At 39.5% G+C, this 7010-nt stretch overlaps 1 long non-coding RNA gene across 1 annotated transcript in view; it reads right to left on the bottom strand.

Moving 5' to 3' along the window:
• Nucleotides 1-6425, bottom strand: part of LOC122552208 — a 57236-nt gene extending 50811 nt beyond the window's left edge. Inside the window, exon 1 of the long non-coding RNA XR_006312325.1 lies at nucleotides 5378-6425. This is a non-coding gene — a long non-coding RNA (uncharacterized LOC122552208). The remainder of the gene's footprint in view (nucleotides 1-5377) is intronic.
• Nucleotides 6426-7010: the final 585 nt, after the last annotated feature.

The raw sequence follows: 7010 nt of genomic DNA on the forward strand, positions 1-7010 counted from the left end.
GTTAGGTTCTTCACTCAGCGACGAGTCGTAAGTTGGAATGCCCTGCCAGTAGCAGTGGTGGACTCTCCCTCTTTATGGGCATTTAAGCGGGCATTGGATAGGTATATGGAGGATAGTGGGTTAGTATAGGTTAGGTGGGCTTGGATCGGCGCAACATCGAGGGCCAAAGGGCCTGTACTGCGCTGTATTCTTCTATGTTCTATGTTTAGCTCTTGACCATGCTGTAATGTCCTATTTTGCAAGGAAAATATCTTGAAAAAAGGACTTGTTCATTTATGAACTGAGTTAGAGCTTAATTATGACATGCAACAACATTGTCTCATTACATCAATGACTTATTGGCAATTGTTTGAAATAAAATAAAATTTCGAAGTTATAATTTCCATTTTCCTCTTGATAAATTTCTCCACTTCTTTCTAAAAGTAGTGCCTCTAACAAATACAATCTTCTAATATTTTGTTCAAATTTCCATCATCTATGTGTGACAGGATTGACATGGGAGCCAAGCCACAACAGTGTGTCATAACAGTTTCCTCCCATTTATCAGCATTGGTCATTGTACCAGAGTCACAGAGTCATACAGATGTACAGCACAGAAATAGACCCTTTGTTCCAACTAGTTCACGCCGACCAGATATATCCCAAATCAATCTATTCCTACCTGCCAGCACCCAGCCCATATTCCTCCAAACCCTTCCTATTTATACACCCATCCAGATTCCTTTTAAATGTTGCAATTGTACTAGCCTCCATCACTTCCTCTGGCAGCTCATTCCATACACATACCACTCTGTGTTTGAAAACATTGGCCCTCAGGTCCCTTTTAAATCATTCCCTACTCACCCTAAACCTATGCCTCTAGTTCTGGACTCCACCACTCCAAGGAAAATACTTTGTCTATTTATCTTATCCATGCCCCTCATGATTTTATAAACCTCTATAAGGTCACCCCTCAGCCTCTGATGCTCTAGGGAAAACAGACTCAGCCTACTTAGCCTCTCCCTATAGCTCAAATCCTCCAACCCTGGCAACATCATTCTAAATCGTTTCTGAACCCTTTCAAGTTTCACAACAGCTTTCCGATTGGAAGGAAACCAGAATTGCACACAAAATTCCAACAGTGGCCTAAGCAAATGCCCTGTACAGCTGCAACATGACCTCCCAACTCCTGTACTCAGTACTCTGAACGATAAAGGAAAGCATACCAAACGCCACCTTCACTATCCGATCTACCTACGGCTCCACTTTCAAGGAACTCGGAACCTGTACTTCAAGGTCTCTTTGTTCAGCAACACCCCCTAGGGCCTTATCATTAAGTGTATAAGACATCAAGATTGTCGTTGCAGAGAGATTACATCAATATCCAGGTACTGTGAAAATTAAAAGGATTTAAAGTGAGAAGAATAAATATTTACATGAGGAATATAGGATCATGGGCACATGGGACTAGGAGTAGGCCATTCAACTGATTTAATTGAACAGCTCAATGCCTTTTACCCACATTATCCCTTTAAACATAAAAGTATAAAATTGGAGGAGGAGACGATTCAATCCTTTAAGTCTGCTTCAGCATTCAATATGATCTTGACTCAGTACTTTGTTCTTGCTTTCTACACATTCCCTTTGATCCCTGTAGCCCTAAGAACTATATCTAACTCCTCCTGGAAATCATTCAATGTTTTGGACTCAACTGCTTTCTGTGGCAAAGAATTCCACAGACTCACCACTGTCTGGGTGAAGACATTTCTCCCCCTGTCAATAAATGGCCCAAACGGTATTCTTCAATTGTTGGACTCACAGTCAGTTGAGAGCACCCGAACTGGATTTACCCTGCATAGACCTTTTTGAATTTTGCGGGTTTCTATGAGATTCCCTTCATTTTTCTCCACTCCAGTGAATATTGAGCGAACTGATCTAGTTACTCTTCATACATTTGTTCTCCCACCTCAGAAATCAGCCTGTTAAACCTTCGTTGCACTCCTTCAACAGTCAGAACATCCTTCTTCAGATAAGGACACCAAAATTGCCCACAGTAATCCAGACATCATCTCACCTCAGCCCTGTACAATTGCAGCAAGACAGACCTTCTCCTGTACTTGAATCTTCTTGCTATGAAGACCAACAAACCATTACTGCCTTCGCCACCTGCATGCTTACTTTCAATGACTGATGTACAAGGACACCTCTCCCTTTCCTCATCTATCATCAATAATCTTTCTTCCTGTTTTTGTAACCAAATAGCATAACATTTATCCAAGTTATGCTTCATCTGCCAAGCATTTGCTCACTTAATCAACTTGTCCAAAAAACATTAAAAATTTATAATGAGAAACATATCAATCTCTATCTTAAGTATACTCATAAATAGCTTTTAAAACCCTCTATGGGTGATATGTTCGGAGAAGTGATGCACGATACACCAAATAGGCTAAAGCATTGGACATCTTTGAGAAACAATTATTAAGATTCAAAATTGTTTCAATTTAAAGAATAAAATTCAAGCTGATAAATACAATATTTCAGACTGGACTTACACTGATGATGTTATAATGTTCAAAACATAAAATGTACAAGAATGTTTTCAAGAAGATCTGCACGGTTTTGACAATTACTTTAATCCGAGAACAAATACATTTCTTGAAAAAGTATCATTTAAAAGAGGAGTTCAGTCCCCAGAAAGAGTCATAGCTAATTTCATTAATGGTCTCCCCAGACTTGTGAATAATTGTGATTCTGGTGCTTTACAGTTAGAATTCATGAGAGACAAAACTGTTGTAATTACTGATGAATCTTCGTCAGATTTGTTATAATCCAAGGAGGATCTGACTTTGGAGAAAGCTAATCAGATAGAAGCAGAAACCAGAAATTCTGACAGCTAAAAGGTCATCAAATCACATGAGAATAACAGACCTTATCTACTTTATAATTACTGTAAAAAGATATCTTGCAAGCCAACACAAACATAAGTTAAACACGAAGACAGAGTGTTAGAACTGTAGGAAAGCAAGAGTCTCAAGCATAATCAGTGATAACTAAAGAATAATACATCTGTAAAATTATTGGTTACTTTCAGTGCAGAAATCGAATACATTTTCAAAGCAGCAAAAAGCCAACTGCTTACTCATGCAAATATGGTAATGCAATAAAATCATCAGCATTATAAAAGAGAAAACTGGTGATCCAAGCAACTCAAGTATGACAGAAGTAGTTTATATCAATGGGACATGGAATTAAGTTAAAAATCACACAACACCTGGTTATAGTCCAACAGGTTAATTTGGAAGTACAAGCTTTCGGAGTGTTGCTCCTTCATCAGGTAGCTAGTGGAACAGGATCATAGGACACAGAATTTATAGTAAAAGATCAAAGTGTCATACAAGAGATGCCCCACTAGCTACCTGATAAAGGAGCAGTGCTCTGAAAGCTTGTACTTCCAAATAACCCTGTTGGACTATAACCTGGTGTTGTGTGATTGTTCATATTGTCTACCTCAGTCTGACATCGGAACCTCCGCAACATGGAATTAATTTGAAGCATGATGCAGAGACAACTGTCACTGCTATATCAGATTGATTTTCATAACTGAAAAAACAGAAATATAGCCTATGGAGATATAACTACATTATCAAAGTGGCATAATTTTCAAGATCAAAACCACGTTACAAGTAATTCTGCAACATCAAGAATGCAGCAAAGTTCAGTATGTCTTTGTGATTTACAAACAACACATCTCACTTTGGAACCTGCAGTCATGACTTGACACCAACATCCTTGAGGTAAGGACATTTTACAGCTAGATCTAAGAGTCAGCAAACAGATCATGAGAAATCAAATTATTCCAGGTGTATTTAGAGTGAAACCAGTGAAAGAATAACTTTCGCTGAATAGCCTGTTTTCAGTTAACTGATCAAGGGGTAATTGGTCAATGTATCATTAGGTTTCTTAGACTCAAAATCGAACACCAAGTAGGAAGAACCTATTGAGATTACTGATGTTGGCATTAGGAGGCCATAGTGTCATAGCATCATAGAGATTTTACAGTATGGAAAGAGACTCTTCAAACTATTGTGTTCACACTAGTCATCCCATTTTCCAGCACTTGGCCCCAAGCTTTGTATGCTAAGGCCTTTCAAGTGTTCACCTAAATATTTATTACATGGCTTGAGGTTCTGCCTCCAGCACCTTTCAGGCAGTAAGTTCCAGATTTCCACAACATTCTGGGTGAAAAGGTTTTCCATAATCCACTCTAAACCTTCTACTCCTTACCTTAAAGATGTGCTCCTTGGTTATTTACCCCTCTACCTAGGAAAACATGCTTTTCTCTATCTACCTTGTCTATGTCTCAAAGAACTTTGTACACATCAATCAGACCCCTCCCTCAGCCTTCTCTACTCCACAGAAACAACTCCTGCCTGTCAAGTCTCTCTTCATAGCTACATACCTTCAAACCCAGCAACATCCTGATAAATTTATTCTGTATCCTTTCTAGTGTAATCACATCCTTCCAATAGTGTGATGATCTGAACTCTGCATAGTACTCCACCCATGACTTGACTAAGGTCACATACATTATACACTGCTCCACCATAACCTTCTTGCTCTTGTGTTTAATGCCGAGACTAATAAAAGTAAATTTTCCATATGCTTTCTTAACCATCTTATCTACCAGTCCTATTGCTTTCAAGGATCTATGGTATGCACACTCAGTTCCCTCAGTCATCTGTACATGTAAGCTCTTGCCTTGTTTGTCTCCCATAATGCTTAACTTCACACCTTTCAGGGTTAAATCCCATTTGTCACTGTTTGGCCCATGTGACCAGCCAGTTTAAGTTTTCCCTCGTCGTTATTTACAGCACCACCAATGTTTGTGTCATCTGTGAACTTACTGACATATCTCCTACATTCATGTCAAGATTATTAATGTACCCAACAAACAGGAAGGGATGTAGCACTGAACCCTGTAGTAAGCCACTGCATGCAGGTTTCTCGTCACAAAAATATCCTTCTCGCATCCACCTCTGCTTCCTGCTTCTATGCAACATTTGGATCCTAGTTTCCAAATTGCCCTGAATCCCATTGGTTCTTGGCGTCTTAATCAGCCTGCCACGTGAGACCTTGTTAAAAGCCTTACTGAAGTCCATGTAGATGATATCAACCACATGACCCTCATCTGTACACTTCGTCACCTCCCCTCAAAAAGATTACCTTTGTTAGACACTATTTCCCCTTTACCAAGCCATGTTAACTAGTCTTGCTTAAGCCTTGCCTCTCCAAGTGGAGTTTAATTCTGTCATTCAGAATCTTTTCCAATAATTTCCCCTACCACAGATGTTCAATCACTGGTCTGTGGTTTCCTGGTTTATTCCTACCAACCTACCTGAATAATGGTACCATATTAGCTGTCCTCAAGTCTTCTGGGATCCCTCCTGTGGTCAGAGAATATTTGAAAATTCGCGTCAAAGCCTCTGCAATCTCCTCCTTTGCCTCATACAGCAGCTTGGGCCTGGGAATTTACTGATTCTTAAGCCTGCTAAACTGTTAGTACCTTCTCTCTCTCTACTAATCTGTTCAATTATGTTAGAGTCTGCCTGATTTTATACCTACATCATCCATCTCTACAGTGAATACAGATGCAAGGTTATCATTTAAAACCACAAGTATATGTTCCAGCTTCATACACCAATTGTCACTTTAGTCCCTAATGGGCTCTACTCTTTCTTTTTCCCCAGTATACTTATAAAATAACTTTGAATTTTCCTAAATGTTATCAGCCACAATCCTATCTCTCTTTGCTCTTCCTTAATTTCCTTTTTTTAAGTAACCCCCCTTCAATCCTCTAAGGCCTCTGCTGTTTTCAGCCTTCAATACTTACCATAGTCTCTCTTTTTTTCCCCCTTATATAATCATGTACATCTCTTGACATCCAGGATTCTCTGGGATTGTTGGTCCCACCCCTTAACTTCACAACAATATGTTGGCCCGACACTTTCGCTATTATTCTTTTGAATGTTTCCCCATGGTCTGATGTGGATTTCCTGCAAGTAGGTGTTCCCAGTCCACTTTGGTCAAATCCTGTCTTATTGTAATAAAATTGACCTTCTTTCAATTCAGAACATTTATTTTAGGTTCATCTAATTACCCTAAATGCTTTTGAATAATGATCACAACCACCAAAATTCCACCCCTCCCTGCCACTTGCCACATCTACCACTTGCCCAACTTTGTTCCCTAAAATTAAGTTCAGCACTATTCCCTGTCTTATAGGACTTTCTAAATGCTGGCTTTAAAAAGCTCTCCTGAACACATTTTAAGAATTCCACCTCCTCCAAGCCTTTCATTGTGTCCCAGTTACTTTTGCGGAAAATGGGGGAGGTGGCACAGTGTTTAGCACTGCTGCCCCACAGCACCAGAGATCCCAGTTCAATTCCCGCCGCAGACAACTGTCTGTGTAGAGTTTGCACATTCTCCGTGTGTCTGCATGGGTTTCCTCCGGGTGCTCTGGTTTCCTCCCACAGTCCAAAAATGTGCAGGTTAAGTGAATTACCCATAGTGTTAGGTGTAGGGGTAATTGTAGGGGGGTGGGTTGGTCTGAAGGACCTGTTTCCACACTGTAAGTAATCTATTATTATTACCCTATTATTTTGTACACATCTCTTGAGATTTGACTCGATTTTGTCTTTCTATCTTTCCCTGACAATTTAAGGGTCTACTCCACACCTCGAGCAAAGTGATTACACTGTTTTTGTTTTTTAAAGTTAAATCTATTTGGCCACATTTGAGGAACCAGCTAAGATATTACCCCTCCTCAAGCATGTCTTCATAACACAGTAATATTGCACCCCCAAGCAGGAATCAACACTCTAAATTTATTTGCCTTACATGCAAGACACCTTTCGTTAAAGTAATATCCAGTCTTGCCACGTTTTCTTGTACCTTAACATGACTGAATTTGAATTGCCTTTTGACTGACTTGGTTTTTATTGTATTTTTTGGTGTATTATATGTACCTC

This window comes from Chiloscyllium plagiosum, chromosome 1 (assembly GCF_004010195.1).
Source record: "Chiloscyllium plagiosum isolate BGI_BamShark_2017 chromosome 1, ASM401019v2, whole genome shotgun sequence".
Taxonomy (NCBI): domain Eukaryota; kingdom Metazoa; phylum Chordata; class Chondrichthyes; order Orectolobiformes; family Hemiscylliidae; genus Chiloscyllium; species Chiloscyllium plagiosum.